The sequence below is a fragment of the Sus scrofa genome, chromosome 1, assembly GCF_054392235.1.
Source record: "Sus scrofa isolate SSC_HxYL_T2T_F1_AM1 chromosome 1, Sscrofa_HxYL_maternal_Yorkshire_Landrace_v2.0, whole genome shotgun sequence".
NCBI lineage: Eukaryota > Metazoa > Chordata > Mammalia > Artiodactyla > Suidae > Sus > Sus scrofa.
This window is the reverse complement of record NC_139383.1, coordinates 280,017,769-280,036,872: the sequence shown is the minus strand read 5'-3', so window position 1 is coordinate 280,036,872 and position 19,104 is coordinate 280,017,769. Positions and strand designations below refer to the sequence as shown.

Sequence of the window (19,104 nt, the reverse complement as noted above, 5' to 3'; positions counted from 1 at the left end):
GTACCAATGTGATTATCTTTTAGAGTGGGTTGTAAGTAACTTTTTCTTTTTGCTTTTTTTTTTTTTTTTTTTTTTTGCTTTTTAGGGCTGTACTTGCGGCATATGGAGATTCCCAGGCTAGGGGTCGAATTGGAGCTATGGCTGCCAGCCTACGCCAGAGCCACAGCAACGCCAGATGCCAGCTGTATCTGCAGCCTATACCACAGCTCATGGCAACGCTGGATCCTTAACCCACTGAGCAAGGTCAGGGACTGGGCCCACATGCTCATGGATCCTAGTCATTTTCATTAACCGCTGAGCCACGAAGGGAACTCCCTATAAGTAACTTCTAATTTTGTGTTTTTCTGTGTGTTTTCAGATGTTATCCAAATTAATTTTGAATATTGGAGTTTTTTTCAATTAGAAAAAAAGGTACTCTTCAAGCAAAAAGAAAAATGTATTGTTCAATGAAAAAAGTAATCAATCTACTTTAAAAAAAATCACTTAGAAGTCATTTAATAATTTTGAAGAGGGTAAGTGCCAGGCACTGTGCTGGCCCACAGAGGTACAGGAATCAACAGTTCCATCCCTGTATTCTATCTGGAGGATGGGGTTGGCAGGCCTGAGAATTCTTGTAATAATTAAATCAGACACTTTGTAAATCTCAAGCCATTAAAGTTTCCCAGATTGCTTTGCCTTTAAGAAAAATGCCATGTTCAAGTTATAAAGCTAAACCATCCACAATGTCTCTGCAGTCACTGAAAGCCAATTTATTAATTAGCATTAATTGTATCTTACATTTCAAATTCTATCACTACATTTATTTATCATTTTAATAACAATGTTAAATAAAAGAGAAAAATTATCACTTAATGACTTAATCTTCCAGAGGCAGAAGTGCAGAACTTTAGAGTTCTTTCTTAGTTTTGCTTCCTTGCATAAAATACGTTAGGGAGAGCATCAGCACTTGTTTGGAAAGGCAGCAGCTGACACTAAAACATCATTGCTGAAATTAGCAAACTGAAAATTTATGAAGCACAAATCTTAGAAAAATTTGCCATTGTGTTTCCCGTGTTTACTTGTGATGCATACTTTATGTGCTGTGCCTAATTAAATGCAACAGATTATGAAATGTTGAAATGCCAAGTTGTGTATAATGGAATATGCAGCGTATTTACACTGTAAACAATTTTACCTCTAATAAATAGTTTCTCCTAATCAATATGTTTTCACCCCCATTATGGGATTCAATTTGAAATGAGGGATGAAAGCTAGATACTGTTCAATTTTTAAAGTTAATGGTGTTAATAAACTAAATTTCATTCCACCACTCCTTTCCTCCCCAAGGGCGTACATCCAGTAATGTTTATATAAGGACAGAAAGGCTGGACACACTGAAAATAACCACATGTGGGCCTTCCCTTGAGGGCACCTGAGAGCCAGACAGACCTGAGTGTGTGTGAATCCCCGCTCTGTGGTTTCCTAGCTGTGTGACGTTGGTCCAGTCACATCATCTAAGTTCAACTTTCCTGGTCTCCTCACAGGCCCGTAGTGATGGGTGAAGGAGGTAACACGTCAAAGGCACAGGGCTGTGGCTGGGATGTGCGAGGCACCCAGTAAGTGCTAGCGCTCCCTTTTCTTAAAACAAACAAGCAACAAGAGCAGCAATAAAACCCTCTACAAGCTACATTTGCCTCCTGTCCTCACTCTTTCCACAGGAGCTTTGGATTCTGGGAGGGCCTGTCCATGCTCCCAGTGCTGGCAGGTCCTGGCAGTGGGGAAGAGGCTGCAGTGAGAGAGGGAAAAGGTTGTTCTCCCACCCTCCCCACATCGGAGCGCGATCAGCTTCCTACCAGCAGTCTAACACCTGACCCAGAGCCCCTGGCTGCCTCCCACCTGCTGGGCTACTCTTCTGCACAAACAGCACTACCCACATGTCCTTGCCCCTCTTGGCTCCCGAGCCAACACAGCCACTTGCAGGACAAGGCAGCGGGCCTAGAGTTTGTAGGAAACCTGGGTTTAGCTCCTACCTGTACCTAGTATAACATCAGCCTCTTATGGAGAGCTCATTTAGAGCCAGCCGTTTTACCAGGAACTTAATATCTCATTTAGCCTCACAAAGACTGTTTGATGTAAAAACTGAGGTTTATGTAGGGAAGTTCACAGCCTTTCCGGTGCTTTTTCCTACAGTGCCTTGCTAATGAGACCAGTTTTTTTCTTAATAGTCTTCATCAACCTTTAAAAATTATTTCTTCAATTTTATTTTCCTTCGTAGTAAATGGTTAGGGTTACCAAAGTATAGTCTACTTTTTGGTGTAAAATATTTTAGCTCCTTTGCAGTTAAAATGTGAGCTGGCCCAAGAATCCAAACCATTTCTTTTCTTTTTAGAAAACAAGTTCCAAATTTTGAACAACTTTGGAAACACAATCCACTTCTAATGGGAGAACTGTAAAAATAGCAATTCTGTTTCCACAGTATTTGAAAGAATTTAAAACAGATCCACTTGTCAAGGACTGTATTTTTTTTATTTGAGGCTGTGAAAAATTTTATTGCTATAATGTACTGACACCCTTACAGTTTGGCTTTGCCCTTTCTACTCTACGCATGATAGACTGATAACCGCTCATGACATTCACAAAGAGGCTCATCTGCAAAAGTATATAAAACGTCAGCCTTGCGGCCACAGTACATGGAGAACAGATGACACCGTTCATCTCCCTAAGACACGTGCTGAGGGTGGTTCTAAGTTACTACAATGTTTTCAGTTAAAGAATTTTTCCTTTAAAGTGATTTCTTTCACTTAAAAAAAAAAGGTCTTAGGTGTACAACTGAATATGTTCCTCTATAGCCTCCATGGAAGCCTCTTTGATGGATTTTGAAATATCAGCATCACGACTCTAAAACTGCCTCCCATCAGCCCCACTGAAAGGTAGAGTCATCTACCAAGGCCCATTAGCATCCCTGAATTAAAATTCCAGAGCACTCTTTAAACAACAATGCACCTGATCTTTTGACCAGATATGTTTCACGTAAATCTAATTCCGGTAACGGAAACCATCAAAATGTATTCAATGTCCTATGCAAAGAAACTCTATAACTCAGTCTTTTATTTCATGGGAACCCTGATTTATTCAAATAACTCTTCCTATTAAATACACACCCAAGTTTTCTTTTTAAAAAATCCAAAAAATTTCATTGAATTTATTTAAAAGAGGAATACCCATCTTCAAAAGGTATCCTATCCTTTCAACATACATAACTAATTCTCACTAAAAATGAATCACATGCATTTTTAAGACTTAGGTTAGGTCTATTCAGAGACTAAGAATAGATACAATTCCACACCCCACCTTGTGCCCACTCTAGCTCTTACTTTCTATGAAGCTTTGGCAAACCTAGGGGCTAGGAGTTGCTAGCACACTAGTTTGCTCGGAGGGCAGTGTCTATTTTCTCTTTCTTTTGGAAACTTTACAAGGCTCTTGTACATATCCAGCAAGAATACTCTGGTAGAATGCATGACTAATTAATTAGCATTTATTGAGCACTCATGATATATCAGGTTCTGTACTAGGCAGTCTACATATATGAGCTCATTTGACCCTCAAACCTCTGAAGAAATTATCATTATCCTAATTGTACAAGTCCAAAAATAGGAACTTTGGGTTAAATAATTTGCTCAATGTCACACTGCTACTTAACAGTGCAGAGTGGAGTCTCTGTATCTTCCTGTACTGAATGTAAAGTCAACTCGAATAAAAGTTCCAACTTCTCAAAAAAGTGCTATGAAAAGAGAGTACCACTGCCTTAACGGACCACAAGTAACAAAACTTAATTCTGGTAGAGAATCTGGTGTACCTGCAGAGCATGGTCGAAATATCTAACTTTAGGGTGTTAGGAGGGAGAAAAGGAAACTACTTATTCTAATATTTGAAAACTTCTCTCCCTCAATTTTCTACCCAGGTGCCTGAAAATGTCTCAGTGGGAGTAGTTCAATTAGTTCACTTACCCCTTCCATGCCTGGGCTCCAAGCTTGGCTAGGGCAAATCACAAGCCTAGGCCAGCTCTGCCAATGCTTCTACCTCTTGACTCATCTCCAGCCAGATTATTCATTTCACATATATTCAGGGGATGCCCAGCAGGTACTGTGTTCCCCCCAAATGGTCCCTCTTTCTAGCACCTTTAACTTCCCAAATCTAATCCTACCCTCACCCTCCTTTTGTCCAGAACCACATGCTCTCTTGTAACAACAAGGGCTGAAACAAGTTTAGAGGGTGTCTTAAGTGCCAAGCCCTATTCTAAGTACTTTCACATATTAACTCAATATATTCTCAGAACAATCCAATTATTTCCTCAGAAAACTGAGGCACAAAGAATAAGAAAGGAAGGAAGGGAGGGAGGGAAGGAAGCAGGGAGGAAGCAAAGGAAGAAGGAAGGAAAGGTAGTGCATACAGCATGATTCAGAATAAGTATTTCCAGTGAATAGGTATATTAAGAAATGCTTTAAAAATAATATATGACACTGTTAATTATCTTTGGGGAGTGGCACTAAGAGTCTGAGATAAAAGGGAGACTTTTGAAAGAACCACTTTTTGGTTTTGTTGAGCTCTATTGTATGTTTTTTAAACACTTTATTAGTTTCTGCATTTATCTTTGTTATTCCCTTCCGTCCACTTTTTGGGGTTTAATTTATTGTCCTTTAATACCTTGACATGGACCCTTAGTTCACTGATATTCAGCCTTCCCTCTCTCTCTATATATATATATATATGTATGTGTGTGCACATATATATGCAAACCTAGGGGCTGGGAGCTGCTAGCACACATTATATATATATGTGTGTGTGTGTGTGTGTGTGTATAAAACACACACACATATATATTTAAAGCTATAAACTTCCTTCTAAGCATGGCTTTAGTGGCATCCCATGAATTTTGATAGGTATGTTTTCATTATCATTAAGATATTTTCCAATTTCCATTGTGGCCTCATTAACCCATGAGTTATTAAGAAATGCACTGATTTATTTTCAAACATATGGGAATTTCTCCTTTTAGTTACTGATTTTTAGTTTAATTTCACTGTACTCAGAAGACATACTCTATGTTTTAATGGCATTGGAATATGGTTAACTTTCAAAATGTCCTGCAAGAGCTTAAAAAGAACAAGTATTCTGTAGTTGTTGGGTACAAAGCTCTATATATGTCCATCAGGTCATCTACTAATCATGGTGTTCAAATCTTCTGTATCTGTGCTACTCAAAATATGGTTTCAGAACCATCAGCACCAGCCTTACCTGGGAGCTGCACATTGTCAGGCATTGTAGAATCTTTGAATTAGAATCTCTGGAATAGGGTCCAGGAATCTATATTCCAACAAGCTCTCCAGATCTTTGTCATACACGCTGAAGTTTGAGAAGCACTGTTCTATGTCCTTATTGAGTGTGTGTGTGTGTGTATGTGTGTGTGTGTGCTTGTGCATGCATAAATATGTGTGGTTTCTTCTGTTATAGAAGGATGTGAAAATCTCCTACAGTGATTTTGGATTTAACTATTTTTCTTTTAAATTTTGTAAAATTTTGCTTTATTTTTTTTAGTGTCTGCTACTATGCAATAAGTACACACAACTATAGGACTGCCGTGTCATAAATATTTAGTGTCTCTCTATCTGCAGTAAAACCTTTTGAAGTATTCTTTATCTGTTATTAATAGAGAAACATCATCTTTCTTTTGGTTATTGTTTGCATGTCCTATTTTTTTCCATACTGTTATTTTCATTCTTTCTGCACCCTAATGCTTTAGATATGTCCATTAGAGAACTTAAGTAGTTAAGTTTCATTTTTATATCTTATTTGACAATATTTGCCTTAGAGTATTCAATTCACTTACATTTAATATAATTAATGATATATTTGGGTTTAAAACTATCATCTTACTAAATGTTTCCTATTTGTCCCATTACTATGTTCTTTTTTCCCTCTCTTTCCTTGCCTTCTTTTAGGTTGCTTATTTTCAAAAATTATTCCACATTTCCTTCTTTTATTAGTTTGGAAATGATATACTCTTTTAGTATTCTCTAAGCAATTAATTACCATAGAGATGATACATTGTTGCCTATCAAAGTCTAACATCAACTGGCACTTCTACACTAATTGGGACTTTTATCGTCTTTTGCAGAAACTGCAAGAGTATTAGAACACCCACCCCAAAACTTAAGACATTATTTTTCTATATTTTAATTCTATACATATTACAATGAAATAGGACATTGCCATTATTATTATTTTAACAATCAATTTTCATTTAGACTCACATACCCATTTACCCTTTGCTTTCCACTCCTTCCTGCATCTCCCACCTTCTCTCTGGAATCTTTTTACATTTTTGCCTGAAGAACATTATTGTACTCCCTTTAGAGAGATAGAGAGAAAATGAGACAAATTCTCTCAGTTTTTTTAAATGGAAAAGTATTCATTTCAGAGTTCCTGTTGTGGCTCAGCAGTAACAAACCCAACTAGTATCCATGAGGATGCGGGTTTGATCCCTGGCCTTGCTCAGTGGGTTAAGGATCTAGTGTTGCCATGAAATGTGGTGTAGGTTGCAGATGCAGCTCAGATCCCGCATGGCTGTTGCTGTGGCAGAGGCTGGCAGCTACAGCTTGAATTCAACTGCTAGTCTGGGAACTTCCATACGCCATGGGTGTAGCCCTAAAAAAGGCAAAAAAAAAAAACCAAAAAGGTCTTCCTTTCACCTCTACTATCAAAGATCATTTTTGGTATATATAGAATTCTAGATTATAAATTAAATAATTTAATTTAATTCACCTTTTTAAGGACATCATTTCACTGTAAAACAGCTTTATTATTTTCCCTAAGAAATCAATGGTCAGCCTAATAGTTACGCCTTTGAAGCTGATCTTATTTTTCCCTATGGTTGTTTTGGTTTTGATTGTGTTCGGTGTGGATTCCTATTTATCTGTCCTCTTTTGGGATTGTAGCTTGTCAGAAATCTAGGGCTTCCAGTCTTCCATTAGTTTTGGAAAGTTATCAGCCTTTACATTTCAAGTATTGCTTCTGATCCAATATTATGTTTGCTTCTGGGACCACAACTACATTTATGGTAGAGTTCTTATCGTATCCTCGAGGTCCCTTACTTTCTCTCCCCTGATTTTCTATCCTATTGCCTCTCCATTCTTAAGCATGGTTATTTCCTCCTGACTCATCTTCCAGGTCACTAATTCCCCCTTCATCTATGTTTAACTTGTTTTTTTGTTTTGTTTTGTTTTGTTTTGTTTTTTTGTTTTTGTCTTTTCTAAGGCTACACTGTGGCATATGGAGGTTCCCAGGCTAGGAGTCTAATCAGAGCTGTAGCCACCGGCCTATGCCAGAGCCCCAGCAATGTGGGATCCGAGCCACAGCTCATGACAACGCCAGATCCTTAATCCACTGAGCCAGGCCAGGGATCAAACCGCAACCTCATGGCTCCTAGTTGGATTTGTTAACCACTGAGCTATGATGGGAACTCCTGTTTAACTTGTTTTTAATTTTAATTTTGGTTACTGAATTTTTGGTTCTAAAACTTCCACATGACCCTTTTTTATGGTCTCCAGATCTCTGACAATTTTCTCCATTTTGTTTTTTTATTTCCTTGGATATATAAAGCATATTTATTTTACAGTCCAAAACAGACCTTTTTATTTTCAGGAGTTCAGTGGATCTGTTTCTACTGTCTGTTATTTCTGCTGGCTTCAGAACATGTTATGTCTTCTTGCATGTCTATTTTTTAATGATTGTGTTCCCAATGTTGTATTTGCCTTATTAAAAGAAACAACCTGAAGCCTAGAATGATGCTTCCTCCACACACACAAAAAAAAAACCTTTATATTTGCTTTGTCCGGGAACTTATGAATACTAGCACTCTAATTCAAGGACTGAGGAATTATGAAGCAAAAATCACAGTCTCTGTGAGGGTCTATGTACTTCCAATGTACCCCTGCTACCAGGATGTCGCTCTGGCAGTATAAGTCCTAACACAAAGTAAGGGAAACAAAGTAGTCCTACTCAAAGTTAGGGAAACAAGGTAGCCTCCATTGATAGGTCCTAGATACCTAGACATCAATTCCTACCTTCACAGTCCTGCACAGTTTTCAAAAGCACAGCTTAACCTCTTAGTCATCCTTTCAGAATTGACAAACAACCCAGGGAAAAGTCATTACCCCTACTCTTATTTTCCTCTTATCTGCAAACTCCCTGGTCAACAACATCCATTCCCAGGGCTTCAACTATAAATTTAAGTGAATGACTGCCAAGCTAAATCTTTAAGCTTGACCTTTCTCCTAAGTTATTTTTCCAAACTGAACATTTCCCAACTGGGATACTGATGGCAATGCAAATCTGGTATAACTATCACAAATCTTTTTTTTTTTTTTTTCTCTTGTCTTCTGTCTTTTTAGGACTGCATCCTTGGCACATGTAGGTTCCCAGGCTAGGGGTCCAATCAGAGCTACAGCTGCTGGCCTACGCCACAGCCACAGCAACACAGGATCTGAGCCGCATCTGCAACCTACACCACAACTCATGGCAACACTAGATCCTTAACCCACTGAGCAAGGCCAGGGATCAAACCTACAACCTCATGGTTCGTAGTTGGGTTTGTTAACCACTGAGCCATTACGGGAATTCCCACTATCACAAATCTTTAATTTTCTCTCCATCAAATCTATATTTTCTAAAAAGAACAATAATAGGAGTTCCTCTTGTGGCTCAGAGGGTTATGAACCCAAGTAGTATCCATGAGGATGCAGGTTCAATCCCTGGCCTCACTCAGTGGGTTAAGGATCTGGTGGTGCCATGAGCTGTGGTGTAGGCTTCAGATGTTGCTCGGATCTGGGGTTGCTGTGGCTGTGGTGTAAGCTAGAAGTTGTGGCTCTGATTTGACCCCTAGCCTGGGAACCTCCATATGCCACAGGTACAGCCCTAAAAAGCAAACAACAACAACATTTTTTTAAAGAGCATTTCCTCATATGTTTTCTATACCAGCTAATAATACCACCATCTTCAATTATGCATACTAAAAATTTCTGCTACCTTTTATTACTCTTTCCTTCTTGCATACATATCCAATTGCAAATACAATCTCCAAAACATCAGTACTACCTCCAAGATCCTTTTAAAATCCATCCGTTTTCAGCTTTCAGTGGCCTAATTTGAATCCTTACCACCTCTTTCCTAAACAAAGCCATTAATTTCCTGTATAGTCATTCTCTTTCTAGTGTTTTCCCTTTCCAATTGACCTTACACATCGGTGCTAGATTTATCCTTCATAAAACTGATCACATCACCCCAACCCAGAAATCCATATTGTCCTTATTTTATTTCATTGTACTTATCACCACATGGCATAATAAATATACAATTAGATGTTTTTATTTATAATAAAATATGACATACACCATATATAATTATATATTATTTTATGTGTATATATGTTAATTAATCAATTATCATTCTGTCCTCACTAGACTGTAAGCTTCACAAGGACAGAACTTCTACTGTATTCACTGTTACATGCAGCACAGTGATCAGAAATCATTTGTTAGATGAATATTATTAAATTAATTAATACAAAATAGACATCTAAACTGCTCAGCTTCATAAATGCAGGCATAATTACAGACATCTAAATATCATAGTTGCGGGAGTTCCCACCATGGCTCAACGGTAATGGGCTTGATATCCATGAGGATGCAGGTTTGATCCCTGGCCTTGCTCAGTCGGTTAAGGATCTGGCATTGCCGTGAGCTGTGGTGTAGGCTGCAGATGTAGCTTGGATCTGGCATTGCTGTGGCTGTGGCATAGGCCAGCAACTACAGTTGTGTTTCGACCCCTAACCTGGGAACTTCCATGTGCTACAGGTATGGACCTAAAAAGACCAAAAAAAAACCCCCAAAATCATAGTTGCAGACCTTTCCCAATCAGGCTCCAGCTTGACTTTTTTTTGTCTTTTTTTTCTTTTTTTTTGTCTTTTTGCCATTTCTTGGGCCGCTCCCGTGGCATGTGGAAGTTCCCAGGCTAGGGGTCGAATCAGAGCTGTAGCCACCAGCCTATGCCACAGCCGCAGCAACGTGGGATCCGAGCTGTGTCTGCAACCTACACCACAGACCACGGCAACGCCGGATCCTTAACCCGCAGAGCAATGGCAGGAATCGAACCCACAACCTCATGGTTCCTAGTCGGATTTGTTAACCACTGTGCCACGACGGGAACTCCTTGACTCTCTACCTAAATCATTTCTTCAACAAATATTTGTGAGAGTCTGTGTTGGAGACTCTGCTAGGCATTAAGAATATAGTGCTGAATAAGACCACAGTCCTAATAAGCAGGGAATTAATAATCTATTAGGGGAATAGCATTAAACAATTCATTACTTAGTTATACTTGTGGTAAGTGTTATCAAGGAAAAATACAAGAAGCTATGAGAAAATATAATGGAGGATATGAACCAGAAGTTCAAGGAAAGCTTTCTTAAAGAATTGATATTTGAAGTGAATTTTCCTTTTTTTAAAGGAATGTAAAACTATTTATTGACCACTGTTCACCAGTATTTATAATAATGTAAATAACATACAATTGTAAGATGAGCTCTAAAAGAGAAGTAATTAGGAGTTCCCTTTGTGGCGCAGCAGAAACGAATCTAACTAGGAACCATGAGGTTGTGGGTTCGATCCCTGGCCTCGCTCAGTGGGTTAAGGATCTGTTGTTGCTGTGAGATGTGGTGCAGGTTGAAGATTCGGCTCAGCTTTGGCGTTGCTGTGGCTGTGGTGTAGGCTGGCAGGTGTAGCTCCAATTTGACCCCTAGCCTGGGAACTTCCATGTCCCATGGGTGCAGCCCTAAAAAGACAAAATACAAAAAAACAAAAAAATAAAGGAGAGGTAATTAATAAAATGTTTATACATGTGTGTAGAGGGTACAGAATTAGACCATCCTGGACAGGAGAAACATCATAATAATAGCTATTATAATATTTTTCTTACTCGTGGATAAGCACTGTTATGTGATTTACATATATCTTTTCACTGAAATTCCCATAACCTTATGAAGATTATAGATACAAGGAAATGAGGCACAGTGAGGTTAAATGACTTGCCCAAGGTTCTAGAGCTATTAAGTTGGGGGTACCTGCCTGATCCTCTCCTTGTGCCATATTCCAAAATAGTACCCGTACACACTGGCACAGACCCTTGGGTGACTGTGGTATCCTATCAGTAACACATCTGTCTATCTCCTCTAAGAAATTTGACATTTCTCAGGGGGAAGAACCGTATCTCATTTATCTTTCTCTGTCACAGTGCCAAACACAGTGCCTGGTCACCATAGGCACTCAGTGCCTGTTAAGTGAATTAGGGAAAGAGCTCAAGAATTTGGGTCAATATCTTCTGTATGTAGCTTCTACTCTCAAAATCCATACTTGTTTTAGAAAAGCAATACTTTCTCCACACAGCTGACAGAAGAAAAGAGAGAAGCCCAAGAGCATCTTCAGAGAATGCCAGACCTCCTGGGTGGGAATACTTCAGAGGGGACAGAAGTGGGAAGCCAGGAGGCTTCAGCTCAGAGCTGATTCTGCTCTGGTGGTGTCTTTGCCCTCCAGGCTACACCTTATTTCTTCTATTCACTCCTTCTACCTACCCTCACTCTGCTCTGGGCCCCAAGAGGCTGACCTATATGCCCCCAGGGTTCTGGCCAAAGGAAGTCACTGGTAGGAGATGAGAAGAAAGGAACATAAGGTCAGGGTATTTGTTCCCTTGACTCCCTCACTGTAATACTGCCTTTACTTAAGGTCTCAGTTGCTGGCCTTCTCCACACAGCTTCTACGTCTTGGTTGGGTTCTGGAAACCTTCCTTCATCTCTTCAGGCCAAGGGGTAATAATAGAACCAAGCAGTAGTAGCATTATTCTTTGCGGTTTCCTTACACTCTGCCCACACGTCTGTAGACAGTCACTTTATTAAACTCTCCTCCAATGATTCTAATTTGAGTGTGCCATCTGTTTTCTGCTGGGACCCTAACTGATATATTGGCCTGTTGGTCTGAACACAGAAGTGAAGCCACGGAAAGGTGAGATGCAATGATGAGGGACAGGCATGAGGAGAAGCTGACAGGAATACTCAAAGGGAAAGAAGAGACAAGGAAGTGAAAGGGACAAAAATCAGAGGGACCGTGATTCTGATGATGGCTTCTTTTTGATAGGAAAACTCAAAAAAGTGCTACATCCAAGCTGGATATAGTCTCTTTATCCTTAGTTGGGTATCATATCAAACGAGTATTAGAGACTTCCTCAGAAAAGATTCCCTAAAAGAAATATAATACCTGACATCCCCGGAGCAAGCTTTAGGCGCCATGCTAATCATTTTTGTAGAGAAAGACAACAACAAAAAATCAGAGGTTTCCCCTGTTTTCTCTAAATCTTGCAGATACGTCTTATCTGTACTCAGTGTTACATCAGATCCTCAGAGCTCTCATCTTTTTTACAACCTGCTCCTTTGTTCTTTGCACACTGTTTAATGACTGTCGCATCTCCACTAGGACACACACTCAGAGACTTTATAGAACAGAGGGTCTGCAGCCTTCTTTTAAGACGGTGTGAAAGAACCACTTTAACAAATAGCTGCCATTTTCCTTCAACTTGTCTCCAGTTCACCAATTGCATACTTACAGTAGAAATCCACTTCTGCCTTCTGCCTACTGCCAAAGTAACTGAAAAGGCTTTTATGGATAGCTGAAAAGGATACTGTAATTTGATAGCCATCTTTTTTTTTTCTTGCTCTAATTATTATTTTAACGGGCTTCTTCTTATTTTAATAGATTTTTTTAATAAGGAAATCTTACTTACAAATTTTAATTAGCTTACTGAATATTCACTGCTTTGGAATAAGTAGTTTAATGAGTAAGGAGACCTCAGACTACTAACTAGCCTGGAGTCTCTAAAGTAGCTTGGGGGGAAATGATGCAGCCCTAGTGATATAAGCCCAGCCTGTGCCTTACAAACCAGGACTTTGAGCCAGGACCTCAGGGATAGAGGAATCACACTGCCTCTTGCAGGAAAAAAAGTAAAAATCCATTTTCTTCCTTTTTATCAAGAACCTCTATGTAAGAACTTCAAGCTCTCCCACTCATGAAGACTGTGACTCTTGTCAAATTACCTAATTTCTCTGAACATCAGTGTCTTCATCTGTAAAGGTTAGGTAATTTTTTCCACACTAGACAGTTATAGAAGTGGTTTTTTTTTTTTTTTTTTTTTCTGTACCTGCCAAAAAATATAGAAGTTCCCAGCCAGGGATCAACTCTGAGCAGCAGATGCATCCTACACCACAGCTGCAGCAATGCTGGATCCTTAACCCACTGGGCTGGGCCAGGGATGGAACCAGTGCCTCAGTAGCCACTGGAGCCACTGCAGAGAAAACACTGGATTCGCTGCACCACAGTGGGAAGACCCTAAAAATGGGTCTTATGCACTCCTTTAAAAGCCCTAAGAATGGGACCTAATCAAACTTACAAGCTTTTGCACATCCAAGGAAACCATAAAAAAAAACCCAAAATACAACCTATTGAACGGGAGAAAAGAGTTGCAAATAATGCAACCAACAAGGGCTTAATCTCCAAAATATACAAACAACTCGTACAACTCAACAGCAAAAAACAAACCCAATTGAAAAATGGGCAGAAAACTTGGGTAGACATTTCTCCAAAGACATATGGACGGCCAACAGGCACATGATAAAATGCTCAACATCACTAATTATCAGAGAAATGCAAATCAAAACTACAATGAGGTACCACCTCACACTGGTCAGAATGGCTATCATTAATAAGTCTACAAATAACAAATTCTGGAGAGGATGTGGAGAAAAGGGAACCCTCCTGCACTGCTGGTGGGAATGTAAATTGGTACAACCACTATGGGAAACAGTATGGCAGTACCTCAGAAAACTAAATATAGAACTATCATGTGACCCATTAGTCCCACTCCTGGGCATCTATCTGGAAACTTTCATTGAAAAAGATACATGCACTCCTAATTCACTGCAGCACTATTCATAATAGCCAAGACATGGAAACGACCTAAATTTCCATTGACAGATGAATGGATTAAGAAGATGTGGTACATATACACAATGGAATACTACTCAGCCAAAAAAAAAAAAAAACACACACACAAAATAATGCCATTTGCAGCAAAATGGATGGAACTAGAGATTCTCATACTAAGTGAAATAAGTCAGAAAGAGAAAGACAAATACCACATTATCACTTGTATCTGCAATCTAATACATGGCACAAACGAACCTATCTCCAGAAAAAAAAAAAACAAATCCATGGACATGGAGAACAGACTTGTGGTTGCCAAGGGGGAGGGGGAAGGAGGGGGAAGGAGGGGGAAGGAGGGGGATGGACTGAGTTTGGGGTTGGTAGATGCAAACAATTGCATTTTGGAGTGTATAAGCAATGAGATCCTCCTGGGTAGCATAGGAATTGTATCCAGTCACTTGTGATGGAACATGATGGAGGAAAATGTGAGAAAACGAATGTATGAATACATGTAAATGGGTCACTTTGCTGTACAGCAGAAATTGACAGAACACTGTAAATCAAGTATAATAAAAATTTTTTTAAAAAGCCCTAAGATAAGTTGAATGAATGTATGAATGAATGAACGGATGAATGTTAATTCTGCCAATTAACCATTCCACCATTTCAGGCTCTCGTCCGCTAAAAAAGAAAATCAATCTTTTCTTTACAGTATACTTCAGTTGCAGTAGCAATGAAAACCATCTTTAACATTTTTTCATCCTAAAAATACCTAGCACAGAAAGTATGGCCAGAGTTATTTAAATTCAAAATTGGAATTAGGAGAACAATGGAGTTTTTTGTGACTTATTAACTTGAATAATCAATGCAAGTTAGCACTATTCCAGAAAGTAAAAGCATATTAATATCTGCCCCATTGATTAAGAATATGTGGCAATTTAAGTATGATTCTCAGTGCTTTTCACATATGAAATAATTTCTTTTTTTTTGGTGAATTTTCAGGGTTTTATGTAATAGGGGAACTCCAGCTTACTAAATAAATCACATTAACCCTTAAGAAATCAGAGATATCAAATTCTGAGTTCAGTCTGCAATTCTACGTTATTTATATTTATAGTATATTAGCACAAACTAACATAGGACTAAAATAAATTGTAAAATGTTTATTTATCTGTTCCTATTTATATATTATATAGTGAACCTAAGAAAATCCTATAGAATACACTAACTTAATTTGTCCAAAACCAAACTCCTGATCTTCTCCCCAAAACCTGTTCATCCCAAATCCTCTCCCAACACACTTAATGACAACTGCATACTCTGCTCAGGTCAAAAATGTTAAGAGTCATCCTACATCTAATCTATCAGTAAACTCTCTCAGCTGTACCTTCATAATTATCTGGAATGCAGCCACCTCTCATGGCCTCTACTACTGTCATCCTGGTCCAAGCCACCATCATCTTCTGCCTGGATTATTGCAGTGGTGTCATAACTGGTGCCTCTGCTTCCCCTTGCCGCCCATGGTCTACTGTCAATTCAGATGATAAGGTGATCCTATTAAAACTTAAGTCAGGAGTTCCTGTTGTGGCACAGTGGAAACAAATCTGACTAGTAACCATGAGGTTGTGGGTTCAATCCCTGACCTCGCTCAGTGGGTTACAGATCCGGCATTGCCGTGAGCTGTAGTGTAGGTTGCAGAGACAGCTTGGATCCTGCGTTGCTGTGGCTGTGGTATAGCCTTGGCTGTGGTATAGCCTGGCAGCTACAGCTCCGATTCGACCCCTAGTCTGGGAACTTCCATATGCTGCAGGTGTGGCCCTAAAAAGCAAAAAAAAAAAAAAAAAAAAGAAAATTTAGGTCAGATTATATCACTTCTCAGTTTTCCACCTTGCTTAGGGTAAAAGGCCAAGTGACTACCATGGTCTATAAGGCCCCTGTAACCATTTGGACCTCACAGTCTCTTTGACTTCTCCTGCTACTTCCCCCACTTGCTCAGGTGACTTTTACCTCAGGGCCTTTGTATTTACTGTTCCCTCTGCCTGGAATGCTCTTCACCAATTAGCCACAGGGGTTGGTCATTCATCCCCTTCAATCTCTACCAAAAGACCTCTTCTCAGGAGGGGGTTTTCTTTACCATCCTATTAGAGATTATAGCCTTTACCCCTGTTTTTCTCCCCTCCTCTATTTCTCTCCATAATGCCTATCCCTTTCTTATTTATCTGTTCATTTACTTATTTTATCTGATTATATCCTCCCAGGAACATCTAAGCTCCATAAGGGCAAGTTTGTTGTTGTTGCTGAAGTAACTTTTTAGTCAAGTGAAAAAGATACAAACCAAAAAAGGGGCACACATCACAAGTACCGTGCTTGATCAATTTTCAAAAAGTGAACACACCCACGAAACGATCATTTAGACTGAGAAACATACCCCTTTCCAATCACTACTCTCTCAAGGGTAACTACTATCCTGACTTCTAACGTTAAGATTAATTTTGCCTATTTTTGCTATACGCTAAATGCCCGACTTCTTTCACTTAGCATTATGTAGTTACATATAGTCTAATTCATTCATTCTCATTTCTATATAATATCCCAAATAAATGTAAATAAACCACTTTTATTTACCCATTCCTTGTCTCTAACTTGGCTATTACAATAAATTTTCTGTTAACAAATGAATGGAAATATTCTTTTAAAAACTCTGTTATTAGATTTAATAACTCACATAAGATCTCCTAGGCTTATATATGTAGGTTTATAATGCATAAAAATTAAATGGACCTTTGTAAATCTACCACTCAATAAATATACTACCAACAATACCACTAAAACTCCTTGAATATCCCTTTCTAATCCCATTCAAATTAACTGAATATTTTTTATCATCCCCTTTCTTCTTTTGTATTTAACCATATATATGTGTCCCCTAAACAATATGCTGTTTGCTTGGTTCTGAACTTTATAAAAATGATATCATATTATACATATTCTGAAATTTGCATTTTTTACTTAATAGCATGTTTCTAAAATTCACTCAAATTGATGTATATACTGTAGATCATTCCTTTTTCACTGCTATTTTGACATCTATTGTAGGATTCTACCATAATGGATTTATCCACTTCCCCAGTCAATGGACAAGCAGCTTATTTCAAGTTCTTTTGCCATTTCAAACATTACTACAAATGCTCTTACATGCGTCTCCTGATATACAGACAAGAGGTTTCTAAGGCAATTTCATCTAGAGATAAAATAATGGATCGAAAGCTGTGCAGGAGTTCCCGTCATGGCTTAGTGGAAACGAATCTGACTGGTATTCATGAGGACACAGGGTCAAGGCCTAGCCTTGCTCAGTGGGTTAAGGATCTGGTATTGCTGTAAGTTGTGGTATAGGTTGCAGATGCAGCTTGGATCTGGCATTGCTGTGCCTATGGCGTGGGCCAGCAACTAACAGCTCTGATTTGACCCCTATCCTGTGAATTTCCATATGCTGCGGCTATGGCCCTAAAAAGACAAAAAAAAAAAAAAAAAAAATCATATAAAGAACATCTATGTACTCCACTCCTGGGCATCTATCCAGAGAAAACCATGACTTGAAAAGATACATGTACTCCAATGTTCATTGCAGCACTATATGCAATAACCATAATTCCATTTATGGAAACAACCTAAATGTCTTCTTTATCCATGTAAAGAAGATGTAGTACATACACAAAATGGAATATTACTCAGTCATTAAAAGGAAAGAAATAATGGCACTTGCAGCAACATGGATAGACCTAGAAATTATCATGCTAAGTGAAGTCAGCCAGTGAGATACCAACATCATATGCTATCACTTATATGTGGAATCTAAAAATAAGTTATGCAATGAACTTCTTTGCATAACAAATAATGACTCACAGACTTTGAAAAACGTATGGTTTCCAAAGGAGACAGGTTGGGAGGTGGGGGAGGGAATGGGCTGGGGGTTTGGGATGGGAATGCTATAAAATTGAGTTGTGATAACTGTTGTACAACTATAAATGTAATAAAATTCATTGAGTAATTAAAAAAAAGAACATCTATGTATATCCTTTACCCAGATTCACCTGTTAATAACATTTTGCCCCATTTGTTTTATCATTTTTGTGCACTCAAGTTTGCACATTTTCTCTCACTCTGTGTGTGTGTATATATACATGTGTGTATGTGTTTACACACACACACACACACACACACACTTTCTTCCCCCTGAACCACTTGAAGGTAAATTATATACATCATGGCCTTTCACCCTTAAGTAAGTCAGGGTGTATTTCCTAAGACTAGAGATACTCTCTACACAACCATGGTACAATTACAAATTACAATTTACTTTATAAAATTTAAGCCAATAAATTCCTTTATGGCATTTTTTCCCTCCAGTAGAGGATCCAATCTAGAGTCAAGCACTGCATTTACATGTGATGTCTCTTTAGCCTCTTGTAACCTAGGACATTTTCATGGCCTTTCTTTGTCATTTTTAGAGAATATTACTCCTTCCTCATATTTTTTTTCTCTAATAGAACATTCCTCATTTCGGGTTTTTCTGATGTTTTCTACTGATTAGATTCAGAAGACATTCTAGGACGAAATACTATACACAATGTTCATTTGTCCCTCTTTGGTGATGTTGATTCTAATCACCGGGTCAAGGTTTTATTCCATTTTTCCACTCTATAGGTGCCTTTCCAAAACAAACAAACAAACAAACAAACAAACAAATCCCTTATAACTAATAAAGGAAGGGCCTATGGAGAGATACTTTAAGACCATGTTCTTCATAAAAATTTCTGCCTAGATTTAATATCTATTGATAATTCCTACTTGATTCAATCTTTGCTAAAAGGGTTGTATCATGTTGATGCTTCACAGTTTTATTAAGTACTCTGACAAACATCTTACCACTGAATTTATCAACCTTTTCCTTTTTTGCTTACACATTTTATGTGCTTTTTAAGAATTTTTTCTTATTTTCAAAGTACTAAAGATATTTCCTTACATTTTCTTCTGAAATTCCTTA

The 19,104-nt window shown here is 38.5% G+C and overlaps 1 protein-coding gene across 4 annotated transcripts in view; it reads right to left on the bottom strand.

The window, feature by feature from the left end:
• The window catches only part of PBX3 (PBX homeobox 3), a 227,346-nt gene that overhangs the window by 13,576 nt on the left and 194,666 nt on the right, over positions 1-19,104 (bottom strand). Inside the window, exon 6 of one of the 4 annotated variants that reach the window (XR_014827501.1) lies at positions 15,037-15,703. The exons of the other annotated variants lie outside the window; for them this stretch is intronic. The gene's annotated coding sequence lies outside the window, so the exon portion shown is untranslated. Of the gene's footprint in view, positions 1-15,036; positions 15,704-19,104 lie in introns of those variants that run through there. 4 annotated transcript variants of the gene reach the window in all.